The sequence below is a fragment of the Lampetra fluviatilis genome, chromosome 1 (assembly GCF_964198595.1).
Source record: "Lampetra fluviatilis chromosome 1, kcLamFluv1.1, whole genome shotgun sequence".
NCBI lineage: Eukaryota > Metazoa > Chordata > Hyperoartia > Petromyzontiformes > Petromyzontidae > Lampetra > Lampetra fluviatilis.
Genome location: NC_136275.1, coordinates 18,741,457 through 18,760,555, shown reverse-complemented (window position 1 = coordinate 18,760,555; position 19,099 = coordinate 18,741,457).

Genomic DNA, 19,099 nt, shown 5'->3' with positions numbered 1-19,099 from the left:
ACGGAGACACACAGACAGAACAGAACATAAGAACGACAAAAAACGAGTGTAGACAGAAAAAAGTACACTAAATACACACTTACTAACAACTCCTCTATCATTTTTCATTGCTGGAGGAGTTGCCCCCCCTACCTGAAAATCCTGGCTCCGCCGTTGGCTATGGGGCCGTCCATAAATGACGTCACGCACCTGGGGGGGGGTCAGACATTTGTGACAAAGTGTGACGAAGGGGGGGGGGGTGAGAAATGTGATGTCACATCAAAATGCGCAATTTTAAATAAATGTAGACAACACGTTCTACTTAATTAAATATACTTTTTAATAAATATTTTCTCCTACAACATCAGAGTGCACCGCCACATTAAATGCGCACTACAATGACAATAGTTTAACGCGATTTGAAGCATGATATATTTGGGGGGGGGGGGGCAGAGCTTTGTGACGTCATATTTGAAGGGGGGTCTGATTTTTTGTGACGCCGTGTGACGAAGGGGGGGGGGGTCAAAAATCGTCCAAAATCGCGCGACGTCATTTATGGACGGTCCCTATGTTCTAGACCCTCTCCCTCGACCCAGTATTTTCAACCCCCGCTCTCACTAATGCACGTACAAAACTCAAACAAGGACATTAATTACTGTAAAGTTATGCATCGTAAAACTATACACGAGCATTGTACTCACCAATATGGCCTGCTAGTTAGGAACAATACGACGTAGGTGTAGGCTGAGCGTGGGAAACAATGCCACGTGCTCCCCGCCTTCATCTCGAAAACGTTTTGGTTTCGATGTATCTTACGCGTGCGTTCATTTCACTTTCATGTGGCCAAGACGCGACCAAGCATTTCTCCCAGTGGCTCGAGCAGACTGTGCGCTGCAAATCTTGTTTCAGGCAGAATGTTGCGTAAACCGAAACGTTTCCGAGACAAAGGGAAGGAAGGTTCGAGAAGCGAGGCGGTCGTCCGCGCTCCCCATTGTTGAGTACGAGAGCACGTGGCATTGCTTCCCACGCGTCGACGACTCCGCGTCCACAGCCAATCAGCGCGAGGCACGTTCCGCGCAGAGGCCACGTGGAGCTTGTGGCGCGGCGTACGGAGTGCGGGACAACCCAGGTGCCCGGACCGTGACCACGCCGCCACTGCCTTACCCGAAACCCTCGCTCCTCAAGCCAGTGCGCGGCTGCGACCCACACCTGCGGCGCTTTCCCCCCCCAAAAAATATGATCGTAAAATAAATGTCGGGCAGCTGCGAATCCGTGCAGAGCGAGGGTCACTTGGGTGCATATCGGGGGTACATCGTAATGTCAGGACGTGTTGAATCGTGAAGAGTCTGTAACGGGCGCATGCACTCATCCGCGCGATTAGAAACTCTGCCATTCATTTGACTGACCACCAACGCCTATGAACATATCATCTGGAATGCGACAAATCGCAGATCTCGAAAGTTAAGCAGGTTGAGCCTGGATAGCGCTTGGTTGAGCGACTGCCAATGTTCAGCAGGCGTTACAGGCAATGGCTGCAGAGACACGTGGTTGATAGCAAAGGGCATTGCAGCAGAATATACGTTACTGTACTTCTATGCTTCCATGTATTCAGCAACCGACACTGACCAACATGGTGGTAGAATAACCAATGACTGGAACCAGCTGACATAACTCGCCTTGCTCATACACAATAGGCTGCGCAGGTTTTAATAGCAAACAGCAAAATTACTACATAGGCTTTCGCGACCAATACCATCCATAATAAAGTTTTTGGGTTAGATCGCGTAAATATATAAATGTGGAAGCGATTAATCAAATAATACATTGTTTAAATGCATGTCTATGAAGGGCACCATACTTCAACAGGGATTACCGTTGGTACGGCTATTTTAATACACACAATGGACAGGAAGGACAACATAAAATGGCTTGCACAATGCGCATGCATAACGTACGTTGACTCATTAATCTCCCCCCACCCCCCCGAAACGTGGTGCAAGAGCGCAGAAGCGTGGTTACCACATCTACGCCTCTATATAAGGAACGAAACAGGTGGACATCTCCACAAATCTGTCTGTCGCCTGATGAAGCTAGTTGTAATTACTGGCGAAACGTCGTACTAAGTTTGTAAATGTTGTGGCTTGGCTCTCCAACACACCGGTGTGCTATACTAGTGACAAATTGGCATGTTCTGTTTACGTGACAACCCTTACTAGTTGGCTGTGTCGGGTGGTGGCGGGTTTTAACGACACATTTATATATTTACGCGATCTAACCCAAAAAACATATATTATGGAGCAAGATTACCATTCAAACTCCTGAGTTCAAAAGCGCGATGGATCACGAGGTGATGAGGCATGGCAACTACATTTGGGAAGCCTTCATCCAGAAGTGGATACATCATGGCTGATGATAACGATAGTCTTAAATCACTTTCCCTTAACATTTTTCTTTCATCAAAGTTGCGTGGATTTATTTATTTATTAACAACATTGCTTACATTTACTTACTGACCAACTCTTCCTCTGACCTTACCGAGGTGTATGCCCAGTGGCAACGCATCCTTTTCGGTCAACAGACAGATGGGGGAGGGGTGGGATGGAGTAGGAAGGGATGAGGTTACAAACTTTGCATTGCACGCTGGGTGTGTGCATATTAGATCGATGTATGGGGCGCAACTGGTGGTTTCCCCCGGGTCAACACAGGAAGGGTCAGGGCACTTTTAAACAGCTCTTGAATGTTTTGATTTAAAGCTTTCGTGACTACAAGGATTCATATTCTTGGTTCTTTCGGTAAAGTCACGTAGAAGGGAAACAATTAAAAAAAAAAATTTCTCACGACGTTTCGATTGCAACACAAGGAATCATCATCAGGTGTGAAACCCACAGCAAGAAAATTTAAAATAAAATAAAAAATATTGCTGTGGTTTTCACACCTGATGATGATTGCTTGTGACTTTACCGAAAGAACCAAGAATATGAAGCTCTTGAATGCTTAGCAGAAATCACAGTTGTCGCAACCAAACACTCCCAGATTTCTCCCAGTCACAATATGCGGGACAGTGGTTTATTACCATTTGGTTCATTCAGTACAGAATTTGGATGAGACATATCCGATAACTGCACACGTGTAAGTGGTAATCTGTGGGACAAATTCGCATCTCCGTGTTTTCAGTTTTTAACAGCATTCGTGGAAATTTCGACAGTTTTTACGTGATAACGTAACTCTAATCTAAACGTATGTTCGCCAAAATCCCGCAGTGCTCTTATCGTTGTGTTTTACTCTGGAACAATAAAGCACGTGGGCTCTAAATATAGGCGGCTGTTATCTCTGAGTCGGGATTGCAACGTGGCTCAAGAAGCGTGCTTCAATTCTGGGCGTGAGGGGTGAGGCTCAAAAGACAAAAAACTCCATCACATTTGCGACTGCACGCAACAATTTTTTGTTAAAGTATTGTCTGAGTTTTATGCATTTCTATGAGAGATTGTTCTTGAAATATCGTGAGATTTCCCTCCTTTTTTGTCCAGTGTCAATACGTTTTTTGTTGTATTTGTAATTTCACTTGGTTTAAAATAAATAGAGATGCATTGCGTGTACTTGTAATTATTATTTTTTGCTTCATCAAAAAAACTGACAATGCAGGTTTCGTGGTTTCCGTGCGCACCTGCTGCGACTGTGGCAGTACCGCACATATCCTAGAGTCCCCTCTGCTGCGGCGAAAGGCTATAATGATGAAGTCAGATTCAAAATCAATATTAATTGAAACTGGAGGAATCCGATGAGCTATGAAGCTCTTTTTCACAGATGTCCAGCCGAGGCGGGGAAGAACGTTACAACAACAAACAGTACAAACACGTGATAAGAGTGCACAAACGCTGACCGTAACCCAGGTGTTACACTTGTCGTAACACAGCTCAGCGTTCTTGACCGAGTTCAGTTGTCTCAAAGCATTGCCCGCCCAACTGGACCGCGATTGTTCAAATCATTCACTCCAAAGTCACACGAAAATAAAGGTTATTTAGTGTATAACGGGAGACAAACAATTATCAAGTAATACCGTGGAATTATGCTCCCCCCCCCTTAACCGTAGAGTTGTCTCGAATACAACATGTTATCTAATCCGTGTACTATTCACAACGAGAATGCAACGCTTAATTCCTGGTTCACCGCTGCCCCCGGCGAGAAGTTACCTGCCGTGTTGTCGCGATCAGGTGCACTGCTGACTGTGTGGGGGCCCTGGCCACCCGCGAATACACTGGGATTTTACTCGCATCTCTGTGAACGTGTTCCAATGCCCTTGTTGGTGATCCGCGTGTGTCATGAGAAAATACATTCACTGTTACTGCAATTTTTGTATTCACCAGGTAAGGCTCGCTGAGCTATATATAGGAGCTCGACTGGCCATCACAAACTATAGCTCAACGAAGTGGCTTTATCAAACACGTGAAAATTCATAACAACCAAATATTCTAAACGCATGTTGATCCCAACAGTTGGGGAGAAAACCCCGAGGACACGTAGAAAACATCCACACGGCGTACGGGGCTGCAGCCGATCTCTGATTAGATTGATGAAGCAGGTTTTTATTGTAAAATACGAGTCGACGACTCTCACTTCTTTGCAGTCAAACTATCCGTGTCTCGATTGACCTTCCCTGCCCCTGTTACCAGGTGGCCAAGCCACTCGAAGACCCAGTGAGAAGCGATTATATTTGTTAATGAGTGGATGAGCCCGCATAGTTAGAGAGCAATTGAGGGAGATGTGGCCACGGCTTTGTCGACATTGCATGTTCTGCTGTAGTATTACGCCACCGATTTGGCACGGTTGGCTACGTACATACGACCGTGTGACTTCAACAATCCAAGGGAGCCAATGCGTTAAAGGATCAACCTTTTTTTAAATGTGGAAAATCTTGGAGTTGGCATTGATCCTGAGCTCTCGTGCTCTTTCCACATCTCAATTCTGCAAGACCTCAACCTTCCATCTGCACAACATTTGCATCCATGCCGTAATCGCATTGCAACTCCCTCCTCTAGCTCTTCCGAAAAATCCTCATCTCTAAAAAATCCTCATCTCTGAAATGCAGGTGATCAAAAATGCCGTTGCCATATCCATTACCCGCACACAGAAATTAGACCTCAACACTGCAATATTCCCTCCACTGACTGCCAATTTAATCTCAGATCAATGCCACGATTGTCCTCATGAACTCGCCCCTGCTTACCTCTCCCCTCTCATCTCACTCTACTCCCCTCCACATACTCTGAACTCCAGCAACCAAGAATTTCTGTCGAAGCCCCCAGTCAACCTTCGCTCAGTGGGAGGTCGCTCAATTCTCCTCTGGAACTCCTGTTCCCCCAGCCATCGGTGCTGTCCACTTCCTGTCCTTCTTTCATCAGAATATTTATTCTGGAGGAATCCGATGAGCTATAAAGCTATTTTTCACCAACAAACAATACAAAAACGCGATAGGGGTGCAAAGTACTGTCTAGGAAAGGTATACAAATCACCTTCCTTTAAGCCTCTGTCTATAAATTAAACATGCCCACTGTTTATGTACACCGTCTTCAGACGCGGTCGTATTTAGATACTTTATGATTCCAAATTGTATTGTATTAATTCTAGATTTGAAGCTTTTGTGACTGCAAGGATTCATATTCTTAGGTTTTTTCGGTAAAGTCACGTAGGTAAAAAACATTAAAAAGTAAAATAAAATGAAATAAAAATCACGACGTTTCGAAGGCAACACAAGCTTCCGTCTTCAGGTGGTACCGTCACAGCCACGAAAGCTGTATCAAGTATATTGATGTATTTTTGCGGTGGGCAATCTGATGTTTAATAAACTCTTGTGTTTGAAATAAAACCCCGAAACAGCTTGTTTTCGTGCCGCACGCCAAGTCGACATGACCCTTGCACTGCATAGACATGAAGCTTTCCGGGGTAAAACAATATATTTGTTTACCAAAATATTATATCGTTGAGTGTCATTCCTCATTTTTAAGTATGTTAATGTTTGCATTTTTATCCAATTCCTTTTTTGTGGGTAACGTTGTGCGTGGAAGGACCCCCCCCCCCCCCTACGGGTGCAGCAGTTCGAGCTCAAAAACATAATTGGCTGTTTACACCATTGGAACCTCATTTGTCAGTAGCAAAATTGATAATTGTTTTTTTTACCCTTTTATCTGGCAACAAAACTGACACCTTTCTTTACAAGGAGTCATGTTTGCATTGACCACAATACCTGCAGTCGAAATGCAAACAAAAAACATAACTGATAATATATGCACTGTCCTTGAAATTGATTGGTCCACACCCGAGACAGCTTTCCTTAGAGCCTAGTCTCACATGGTGTTGGACCAGATGACTAGGCTCTAAGAAAAGCTGTCTCGGGTGTGGACCAATCAACTTCAAGGACAGTGCATATCATTATCATCATCATAGTTGTTTCTTTTTGTTTGCATTTTGACTGCTTGTGTTGTGGTTATTACAAACATGATGCCTTGTATAAAAGTGTCAGTTTTTGTACCAGTTGCAAGGGTAAAAATCAATTACTATATTTTTCCACTGGTAAAGGAGGTCTCATAGTGTGGCTGTGTTCTCTCTCACACGAACAACACGTAGCCCGGCAAATGTGCATCTCATACACGGCCAATCTCTGCGTGATCCATAAACCCTGCATTCAAAGTCGCCGCATTATGGACCGACGTCACGAGAATTGCAAACGCTCAAAAGGGGCAGCACTGTGTCTCCTAAATGGGCTCAGCGGCCAACAATTTTGCTTTCTCCGACTACTGGCGTGAGCCGCAGACGTCCTGGCTATTGGCTTCGGCAGAGGTTCAACAAAGGTCACTACAGGAGCTCCTAAAACGCCTTGTTATTCTGGACAACAACAAGGCATGAGTTTCATTATAGAAGCGAAATGTTAGCCAAAACACTACAGTCACCACACTAAGCGCCTGTCTGGGAAAAAAAATGGCCAGCCAAACACATGTTATTAATTGAAACGTCCATTAATAATGCTTTCATCATGTTCATTGCCCGCTGCATGTTTGGGATCGTTATTGTTGTAACCATGTAAACCCGCATTGCCTTCCTAGGCAACTGTGAACGTAAACTGTAATGTTGACATTGCATCGTACGATTTCGATTGACATGCACGCGAAGACAGGGGGATTCAACATAAAACTATAAACAAACTAAACTTTTTTTATTTTATCAGGTAAGGCCCACTGAGCTATATAGCTCTTTTTCAGAAGCGACCTGGCCACAAATGATAGCCCAACGAAATGGATTATCATGTGAAAGTGTATAGCGGCCAAATACTCTAAACGCATGATTCTAAATGTGGAGGGAAAAACCAGATGACCCGGAGGAAAATCCACGCGACCACGGGGAGAACATGCAAACTCCAAATATACTCCACGAACTCCTGCATCTCGCCACCTTGGCGTCAAATAAAAATCCGCACACCCCAGATGGCATAGGCCCCGTGCTCACAACATGTCATAAAACAAGCTCGTAACCATTGGGGCAATGTCTCCTTTTATTGTCCAGTTGGGGGATCCTTTAGCGCTCATTATCTGTTTCGCTTTGGAAACTTATTGTAAAATGTACTCTGCACGTGCCAATAAATATAGCTTCACGAATTCAGTTGTGGCTATTTTAAGCCACCGATTGCCATACACTTCTAAGAAATCCTTAAGATGCAGTAACCCGAACAGCATTGGAGCACAACCGTACGTGGGTTGCTTTGACTGCAAAGTGACTTCCATAAAAGGAAACATGGGCCACTTGAATGGGTTGTATTGGAGGAAATGAAGATGAAGTGAGAGAAGCGTGTATGGTTTCTGCAGATGTTCTCCTAACAGCGCCAATGTTTGTATCAATTCGTTTAAAAACAACAACAGCAACACATTCCCGTCATCCATTCCTGTTCCACGGCTTCACAAAAATAATAGTAAAGGGTGCTTCACAATTGTTTTAACACTTAAATGGAAAAAGAATGGATAATACACTCTAACATGATAACAAATGTGATGTTAACAGCTTCAAAAGGTCAAAGAGTCTCCACTTGTTCGCCATCATTGTCAACACGTGCCTGGAATCTTCTCCAGGTGGTCTCCAGAGCCCGGAGGCACATTTCTTGTGGTTTTGTTGCAAATTCTCAGAAATGTTCACATTTTTTGAAGCACCCTGTATTTAAAAAATATTATTGTATTAAATTTCGATTTAAAGCTTTCGTGACTGCAGGGATTCATCTTCTTGGTTCTTTCGGTAAAGTCACGTAGAAGGGAAATAGTAAAATAATAAAAATAAAACATAATAAAATACAATTCTCACGACGTTTCGGCCACAACGTAAGCATCCGTCCTCAGGTGAAGAACAGGTCTGTCGGAAAGACAGCGTCTGAATGAACACCACCAAGCTTGGCAGCGTAACCCAGCTTAAATATACGCTATTGTATTGTTATACAGGGGTGTCATTCATGTTCATTGCTTCTTACATTTGCTGAGGAACTACAGACACGATGAAAGGCAGCAGCTAGGCAGTGAGCCGGCGCCAACAATTACCCAAACTTTGCTGTCCTTTAGATAATATTAAGATGTTTTTAGCCAATTAATGAGTGTTCATAAACGTGGGAGGAAACCTGAGCAGCTGGAGAAAACCCCACGCGTTCGAGGGGGCAGCACTTGTCCTGCACAGAAGGGACTTAAGATATGAGCCCGCACTTTGCTGTATCGCCTGTGTCTCCTTTCGACCCCATGGAATGGCACCTCTTGGACGACCCACGCTGGGGGCGGTGGGGGGAGGTAGTTTCGCAACCTTTGTGCAATCCAACAACTATCGCTCGGTGACGCGGACGGATGACGCTCGGCAAGCCGCGGGTGTGACGCGCGCTGGAGGTGGTGGACGAGGCGGTCGAGGTGACCGTGAGAGACTGAGGTCTACGTAGATCTATCCGCTGTTGTTGTTGTTGTTGAGGTGGAAGTGGTGGTGATTATTGAGGTGTAGACGGGGGGCGCTGTAGCCACGCACAGCCATAGCGAAAGGTATACTGGATGTTCATATTCTCAGGTTTTTTCGGTAAAGTCACGTAGGTAAAAACATTAAAATTAATGAAAGTAAAATAAAACAAAACAAAAATAAAATTCACGACGTTTCGGAGGCAACACAAGTCTCCGTCATCAGGTGGGACCGTCACAGTGTTGAGCACTGCGTGCAGTCTTTGATCACCGCTCCTCCTCCCTCCCGATACGTTTCCATTCATTGGCTACCACAGCCTGATAAGCTCTCCCCCCCCCCTCTCCACCTCCCTTCAACTTGCTTATAAGGGATTACATCTTGAATCATTGCTTCACTTGATGCAGCTAATTCGGCTGTGACGGTCCCACCTGATGACGGAGACTTGTGTTGCCTCCGAAACGTCGTGAATTTTATTTTTGTTTTGTTTTATTTTACTTTCATTAATTTTAATGTTTTTACCTACGTGACTTTACCGAAAAAACCTGAGAATATGAATCATTGCAGTCACGAAAGCTTCAAATCTAGAATATACTGGATGTGGTGTGTGGAAATATCTTCTTGGGTCACCGACCGGATAGTGAGATGTAGGTGATGGTGGGCAACTAGGTGTATGTAATGGTTGATATCTGTGAAAAAGAGCTTCATAGCTCATCGGATTCCTCCAGCATAAATATTCTGATTTTGATGTGTAGGAAAATATAAATGGGTGGCTATTCCATCGCTGAGCAGTGGCGTTTCTGGTAAGCCTCGTATGGCGGAGTATGCATGGGCAGTGGTTGCTGTCATGTGATTCCTGTACTTCTATACTCTTTGGTTCTTTCGGTAAAGTCACGTAGGTATAAAATAAAATAAATTAAATCACGACGTTTTGGGCGCAACACAAGCGTCCGTCATCAGGTGGGACAACCACAGCAAGAAACAATTGCTGAAGTGGGCAAAAGGGCTGCTGTAACAAGAGGCTATATAGGTAAGAGAGGGGGGAGGAGCCAGGGAGGAGAGATAGAGAGGGGGGGGGGGGACTTCTCTCCATGATTCGCAACCACCCCCGGGTTTAATTCCTGGTCACTGGCAACTGACGTGCGACCGTGGAAGAGATGGAAGAGACCTCTACCAAGATCGCCCCAGACAAAGATGAGTACCCGACAAGACAGCGTGTCCAACGTTGGTAGTGTGGAGACAAGGGCAGCAGGAATTGGTCCTGTCTTTCCAATCTACTTGTCTAGCTTAAAAAAAAACCTCAAGGGCCACTCACTACAACTCGCCCCACATGCGTACATGTACGTATTTATATCTATCAAATATACAATTTGAAAGCCATCTGCTTATACGTGTACATTATAGGCGAAATTTCGGGAAATGGTCCTTCTTCACAGCACACAGGCCAGAGAGGTAGTAGAGTCACATTTCCGTCTCTGGCCTCTCTCTCTCTCGACTTTGACTTTTAAACAACTTTTATTGCCGCCAGCAGCAACATCACTGGAGGTGATTTCGATATGAAATACACAAAGTCACCAGCAAACAAATGAAAATAAACGCTACAAATCCATGCGCTGTGGCGCTAAAAGCACCGCGCACAACACGAAAGAAAAGCCACGTGGTGGTGGTGGTCATCGCGCACGCCACGGTGACGAGCGAGCGCTTCAGAAGGTGAACACGAGGGTGCCGTCCACGCTGGTACAGAGGGCTTTTCCGGCTCCCCAGCGTTTGAAGAAGACGTGCACATCACCGACATGTGTGTGGTACGCGTGCTCCAGCCAGAGCCGCGCCTTAAGCAGGCCTCTTGAACACTGGAAGCACAGAACAGCCGTCAGTGTCACCTTCCAGCATCTTTTTTCTCATTCTGTACATCGCCATTTTCGCCTGAGCACAGGCGAAGTTGGCGAGGTCATGGCGCTTGTTAGCCAGGTAAGGCATCACCCCATATACGAAGCTGCTGTTGTAGAAGGTTTCCTGAAGATGTCCCCCAAAAGGCGGAACATTGGTTTGAGCCGCTGGCAGTGTAAGTACTGGTGGGGCAGATCCTCGCGAGAGAGAGACAGACTCTCTGTACCTCTGGCTTCTCGATGTGATATAAAGAAGGGGCATTTCCCGAAACGCCGCCTATCATATACATTCTTATTTTCATTTTAAGGTCGCGGTGTTACCGACGCATGCGTTGAGTTGTCTGTTTTTGTTTCTTTTGTTATTTGTGCTCGTGGACCAACTACCAACGCAGCAGCATCACCCAGTAAATAATTTGCTTGTACACATGGGTGTGGGTGGATGGGAGCGATCGGCAATCGGCGAGAGGCGGCACGTGGTTTGGGAGGGTGGGGGGTGGGTGGAGCGCTCTCCTCGTGGGTTATGACCGTCGTTAATTAACTGTTTTCAAATTAATTATCGTTAGAATGAAGCACTCAATGTTTTTGTTGTTCCCGACTCGCTCGCCAGGGCATTCACTCGCGGCTCCTTTTCAGTTAACAACGAAACATAGAACAACATTTAAATCCCACACATGGGATGGGGGGGGGGGCATGATGACGACTGCAGCTTGGATGATTATCCCGGCCACTAAAACCCGGGATCGCCGTGTAAAGTGCGCGCGTGACACTTGAGCGAGCGGATGGGCCATAATTAAGGATCGAGTCTGGATTATAGCGGTTTTGTTTAATAAGTGCTGTTCTCTTGCAACCGGGAATGTATCTCGAAATGATCCATTAAGTAAAGCGATGCAATCACCCAATGAGTGGTAACAACGCGTTCTCTCCTGACATTGGGGTCGCGCTGCAAAGTGCCTGCTCTGCCCACCGTTTCCTCCCGACAATCCGCACGCAGCGCACACTGAGATGCGATATGCCTACGTACGTTGAACTTCTTTCACACCGCACGTAGATAACCGTGCTAATCGGAGGTGCGGGAGGTAAGGACAACAGACATGCTCAGAGGGATGACGGCAGCCGAAGGCCGGTGTCCTTTGTCATCACAAAACCACCCCACGCGTATCCGATGGCACGGTTTCTCAGAATATGACGCGGGGGAGCGAGAGATGGACAGGGAGGGAGGGCAGGAGTGCTGGCCGCCTGCAGAGATCGTCTGCGAGTGGCTACAGATGCCAATCCCCAAGTTCGGCGATGAGATTTGCAATTAGTTTAGTTTACAGTCCTTTGTCAATCTATTGCCGGAGGAAGGCCATTGGGGCGGTTTGCCGTGGCTGAGGTATAGAGAATTGTGCTAAACACTCCGCAACCGTTCGCCCGTGCGTATGTCAAAATAATGTTAAAAACAACAAAGGGAATCAGAGTGCAAGGTCTAAGTGTGAAAGTGCACCCGGAGTGTAGTGAATGAACATAATTCAAAGGGGCTGCAGGCATTACGTGCAAGTGCGGCAAAAATAATTTGACACGTTTACTCAGAGAAAACGTGTTTTTTATGCGACACTCCGAACCTCCGACGGCGTAGCTATCGAGTGTGCAGGCGGTGCAACTGCACCAAGCGCCACGCTTTGAAGAGAGCGCAAATTGGACGGGGGGCCCCACTAAAGTCCTTAGGCCAGGACTCATGCCAACCAAACTGCTTCACTGCTAAACTCACACCGCCCTTCGGGACTAGAAGTTGGCGGCAGTGATGCCCTTACCGATAGCGTAAGAGACATCGCCGTCATAATTCATAATCACACCAAGAGCTATGGACTACTGTTTTTGTTGTCCTTCTCCCGCACCTTCGGTTAGCATGATTTGATACGTACGGTGCGAAAGAAGTTCAACATACACACATTACATACAAGTATTTTGCTGTCTTTTCCTGGATTTTCTGTTTGCACATAGCCACATAGTCACTTTAAGATGTTCTTGGTTCTTTCGGTAAAGTCACGTAGAAGGGAAGTAATAAAATAATAAAAATAAAACATAATAAAATAATTCTCACGACGTTTCGGCCACAACGCAAGCAGCCGTCCTCAGGTGAAACCAGGTCTGTCGAGGCGACAGCGTCTGAAAAGCTTTAAATCGAAATTCACTTTAAGATGTTTTCTTGTTCTTGTTTTTGTTTCTTGCGGTTGCACCCGATTCAAGAGCCGAATGGCTCACAGGGCTATACCAAATAAATGAAACTGAAAAACTGAAAAAACAAACTGTTCAGCTCTGGTGTTAAGTCTCTTGTGCCTTCCAGTGATAGGACCACCCCACTGCAGTAAGTTGAGCGCATTCCATCTTGGCCATGCCACAGTCGCTTCCCGCACTTGTTCCATGAATGCACGATACCGCCAGTAATTTACAATAGACCCTGATGGGTGCAGAGATATGCATTCTAATGGAAAGCTGTTTAAGCTGTTTTGTGGGTTTTTCCCCCAAACGGTAGATTATATTCGCAAAGACAGTGTCAATTTGTATCCCAATTGTCAGAAATTAATGACTGATGAATTTAAAAAAAGTTACATTTCATATGAGCAGCATCGTTCATGAAAATTGCATTTCACAAATCGCTGAAAACTCACAGACAAGCTGAAAGGTAGCAGCTACAAGGTGAGCCGGTGTCAACATTAGTCTAAGCTCTGGAGTCTCCTATATATTAAATGCAATCTATCAGGGAGAACGCACATACACACCTTGAGATCGTCCCTGTTCCATCTCCAAACAAATGCATCAGCAGGCTCAGTGACCACATGCACATTACATCTTAACTACAAATAACCTATTGCCTTTCTCTGGATAGTGGGTGTGGATTTGCTATTCAGAGATAACTGAGACACGCCTGACGGTTATATTTGACCAATTCTAAAAGTAGCGATCTATAAAACTTAATATAGTACGAGCAGCATCAACATCATCAGCAGCAACACACACTCCACTGTTCAATGCAGGCCTCCTCATGAAATCGCCGTCTCTGACGGTCCTGCAATGCACCACAGGAGCAGAAGTTTCCCCCAAATATAATTGCTGAGGGTACAGTGGGTGTTGGTGGGCATGATTTTCCATATCCGCAAATGTAGCTTATATTGTGCATACACATTGAACAACACAGATGTGCTTGTATATTGAACTTATTTCGCACCGTACCGCGCTAATCGGGAGGTTCAGGGGAAGAACAACAATTTAAACACAAAAAGCAGTTCGAAAGAAATGAATTTTCAATCTCGATTTCAAAGTAAATAGCTCCAGTGGCTTCCTAATATCAAAAGGAAGAGCGTTCCAGACGGCCGCAGAAGTGCATCTGAAAGCGCGCGATGCAGTGACCGTCTTTGTTCGATGGTCAGCGAAAAGTCACTGTGAGTATGAAAATCCGCTGCATCTCACAGAGACTCTTCCATTGGTCCGTGCCACGTAACTAAGAACGATACCAACCACTAGAATCACAGAGTCTCATGGCACACTATAAGCAGTTCTCCAATATACCATTAATGAGTGATTGTCATGTGGGAGTGATTGAGTTGTAGGCAACCATGGAGATCTCTTTGGTGTTTTCATAACAAGTTACGTAGCCACATCACTGGGGAAACACGTGTATCAGATATGTATGAAGCTAAATCCACTGTTTATCATTCTGCTCTCTCGCTGAAAATGACCCTTTTCCCACCAAACTCTTCTCTCCCATTTCCTGACTCCAGCGTTTCCCCGATCCTTCTTGCTCATTTTACGTCTCTCTCTCCCTTCCACTCACTCACTCACTCAGAATCACCGCAAAGCTGACAATATCCTCATCTGTTTGTTCCAGCGCGAATCCAATTGCGGGAAAACACACGCACTCAAGTGAACGGTTATTACACCGGCAAATGCGTCCGATGCACCGAATAAACGGATCAATAATAGCCAATGCCCTGTGTGCCCATGCGTGCAACGTGTAAATGACATTGCAGGTTTCCCAGGCAACCTCGGAATTGCTACTGGAGGTGTAGGCCCAAGATTTTACAGATTATCTTTCAGCGCTTACGCGTACGGTCTTATGGTGAACAAGTGTCTCCTGTACTCATTCTCCGGAAACATCTCTGAAATCACTCCGCACATCTCCTGAAACACTTAACCGGGTACGGAAATTCAACGTCATACCGAAACAATATTGCTATTCCTCCATTCGGGGTCATCACTTACGCTCTCTCTCTGTCTGTGATAATGTGCTGCAAGCCAGGTGCATTATCCATAAGTGTGCTTTCCTCGTGGACAATAAAGATTGCATTTTCCTGCCTCCCCACGGCAGCGTTAATCGGAGCGATAATAACTCGTTTTTCATCGTCAAGCAATTCGAGTCCAACTGAGTGCACCGGCGTGGGCCTGATGTCTCCCACAACTTTGAGTTGCTAGTGATTGCACGAGTTACTCTAGAATTGAATTTGTGCGAGTTTAAAATTAAACCTGTCTGCAACCTACAACATTTTAGATCGACAAGTTTGGTGATGCGTTTCCCGTCAGCCCAAATTCAATTCCGACATCGGATTCAAACCAACCCGAGATGATATTTTTTGGGCTGCTGCCAACTCGAGTTGTCTAAACAAATATAGAAATGTGGTGAGTGGAGGTTAGGTGGATGGAGGGGGGGCATTGTGTAAGCGATGTTTAACGTGTGAATTTGAGTTAATATTTGTAATGGTTCATTTCACTGGGTTGCGAGTCTGCATGTTGAATTTTGATTGGCCTTCGTTTTGCTGTTCATTGTTTGACACGGGTTTTCCTTTCATCTGTGTGCATATAAAGCATCTATTTTTCAGATTAATGAATGCAAACAATTGCCCGACACGATTATTGAATTCATTTCGTTGAAGGCGCGTTCAACAAACGGCGATACATATTTCATACAACGCAATGTCTGAAATGCACAACAGAAGTACAATTACATACTGTACAGCGAAACGATAAAGGGCTGGGACAAAGAGTATCAATTCATGGATTCGGACTCCTTTAAAAATTGTGGCTGTCCCTATAAGCCAGCGAGATTCGGATGATTATGCCGGTGAGAACATCGTCAAGTCCTCACGACCAACATCACACGTGGGAATAAAGGTGAGACTTTGAAAACAAAGATTTTCGTGTTATCCGATTAGTCGAGTAGCCGTACCAATAATCGGTAGCGTTATCAATTTTATAAATGATTCTGATAGGTCATTTCTACAGCAACTTAAAACAAACAAATCTAGATTGAAAACGTATTTTTTTAGAACTACTGTGCGAAAGAAGTTCAACATACATACATAAAACTTCTATGCACATGGCCTGGCCTGCTACTTCGTGACCTGACCCAAAAGCAAATATGAATCACCTGTGCACATATTGGGCTTAATAATTATTTTGTATTATTCAGGGATGCAACTGCCATTGAGGTACATCGTGGTCCCTCGATCCTATCCCTGCCAATATGTGATCCATGGTGAACTCACTGACCCCCTCCTGATGTTACAGAACAAAAAACAAGAAGTGATATCTTGAAGTCACGACCCAAAGAGAGGCATTAAAAATGAACTGCTTATGCATCTAACATCGCTGACACACGACACCGTATTACGTTTCACCCGTACGTATTTCGTGATGCAAAGTATACCCATTTTATTTTTTCACTGGAGGCTACATGATATCCCTAACAAAGAACTGTCCTCAGTTTGACCTATTAGGAGGGGACAACACACTGTCATGTTTACTTCGTGCTCATAAACTTGTCGTTGACTAGCGGGATGTTGAAATGTGCCTGTTGGACAAAATGGGCAAAGCAGGCGAGCAGAGGTCAAGTGGGAAATTTGCATGATCAAACAGACGCTATTGGGGTGAAATCGGAGCCACGCTGTAATCGAGGTGTTAAAGTCCAGCTGATAGGTTGTGAGCATCAATTAGGGCCATATGACCTCACATTGTGGGTGGAATTCTCTAAAAAAAATACTCCCGCACACATTAGATCTAGTGCCCATGATCATGGTGTTAGTTGTGGCCTGCAATCATCGCACTCAGGTCGGCTGGGCTCTTAGCGCCGTGGGCTATCCACCGCGCCTCCTCTCCATCCCCCGAGTACAATAGTAATGTCATTTATTTGCTCACGAAAGCCTGACCCGAGTGTCCGAAATTATTTTTTCAAGAGGATCATGGTTCGGAAGTTTGACTGATTCCTCATTGGATGATTTGTATCTGGAGTGAAATCAGAGTATCCGCAGAATGGCAACTCGTGTGAGGGATTAACTTTAAAATATATTGAAGAGACGGATCAACAACCTAACTTGTTGTTCACAGGCCACCACATCCGTGCCTCCAAAGCACATGAGTACAGGTGTGTGTGGGACTACACGTGCAATCGAATTGGTAGTCACTTCGTCACTCATAATTAAAAGTAGAGGCACACAATACATTCTTTGGTGAGCAACGTTCCACGATTAAAGGTAAATGCAGTGTTTCTTGCATCTGATCATGTACGTGACTGCAATTTCTCAGTGCGCACGCAGAATGGGCCTGAGTACAAGCACGCATTACACAGAGTACAACTCCTCTAACCGCAATGACGTGCACATAATAGGGACCTTCTCTCTATATCGTCTAATACAGAGGTCGGCAACCTGTATCTCAGGAGCCGCATGCGGCTCTTTAAGGACTGGAGTGCGGCTCTTGATATTCGAAAGAAAATGCTCTCCTTGTTATTTTGGTTGCCGAACCCTGGCCGTCATACCTGTCAACCCATACGATTTACCCGTATTCTCGTACAGGGAAATTGAGTAAAACACTTGTTTTGTGTGTTTCTCCCTTGTGATGCGACTTTTTAGGATGAACGTTGAGATGTATAAGGGCACGGGGTGATCACTACGGTCTGAATTTGTAATATGGTAGGAACTGCTAAGAGGTTGACAGGTATGGAGCATGGAAGTCCAGTTTTACCATAGACAGAGGTCGGCAACCTGCAGCTCCGAAGCCGCATGTGGCTTGTATTCACATGCATTGTGGCTCTTGAAATATTTGTTTTACTGAATTCGAAAAAAAAAATCTCTTCTTGTTGTTTTGGTTGCTGACCCATGGTCTAACACGTACACGAGCAGCCCCTTCTGCAATCCACTCCTGGATGATGGCCTCGTCACTCCGTGGTGGTTATTTTTTTTTACCATATTTCACCACACTGGTTGGTGAAGGTAGGGAGGAAAGAAGTACAGCAAAATGAATGGACTTTGATGCACTGCCCTCTGCTACCCACCACGCAGCATATATCTACGACAACAGCAATAACCACTGCTAATCTCAGGTGTTACATAAACTGTTGCTGTGCTCACGCCTCTGTGTGCCAAAGTGTGAATTGACAAGATTTCGCCTGGGCGCCAGTGTGTTTGTGCACTTAGGTCAACACGCACACACAATGACAGCTAGCCTGTCTCAATCAATGAACCTTACTTAGAATAGAACCAAGTTGACGGATGGATCAACAGAAGAAAAAGTATATTGCAAGCGCCTCCTTCACCAGCCCCCAATGACAAGCCAGACTAGTAAGGCATGGTCAATGCTCACTCCCGGTGTCGTGTGAAGATGCATTAATCCAGCAGTGTGTTGACAAATGGTCTTTAAATTATATTTATTCAGTACTTTATTTTGCAAGGGAGAATACAGAGTAAATTTGTTTGAATTTTTTTTCCGTACAAAATTCGGTGCAGATAGTCAGAGCCGGGTTCGTAGCGCGGCGTAGCGCTAACCGCTGTGCCACCGCTCCCCCCCCCCCCCCCCGACTTACACACAAACACGTGTATACCAACACACACTCAACTCTCGTGTAGATTATTATTCAAAAGCCACGAACACTTCCTGAAGAGCTGCACTGTGATCGTCTTGTCACTATCAATTAAATCTGATCGACTTGAGACCGGTTTGGTTATTATTAGGACTAATCGGTGTTGTGTTTTTTGTTGGTTTTCAAACACAGAACTCGATGGAAAGAGATGACATTTGTATAACTCGATCTTGCGAATCTGTTGCCAAGCGGCATACAAAAGTGCCTTTAAGCTGACCCTGCCTATACTGGGACATCTGTGATACAAAAAGAGCTTCATGGTTGTTCGGATTCCTCCTGGAGTCGAAATCAAGATTCCGCCTCCTGGGAGGGTGTAACATCTCACCGCCATCGATTAAAATACACAAGAACAACTGTGGGCTGGTTTCCAACTTCAGTGTCTCAT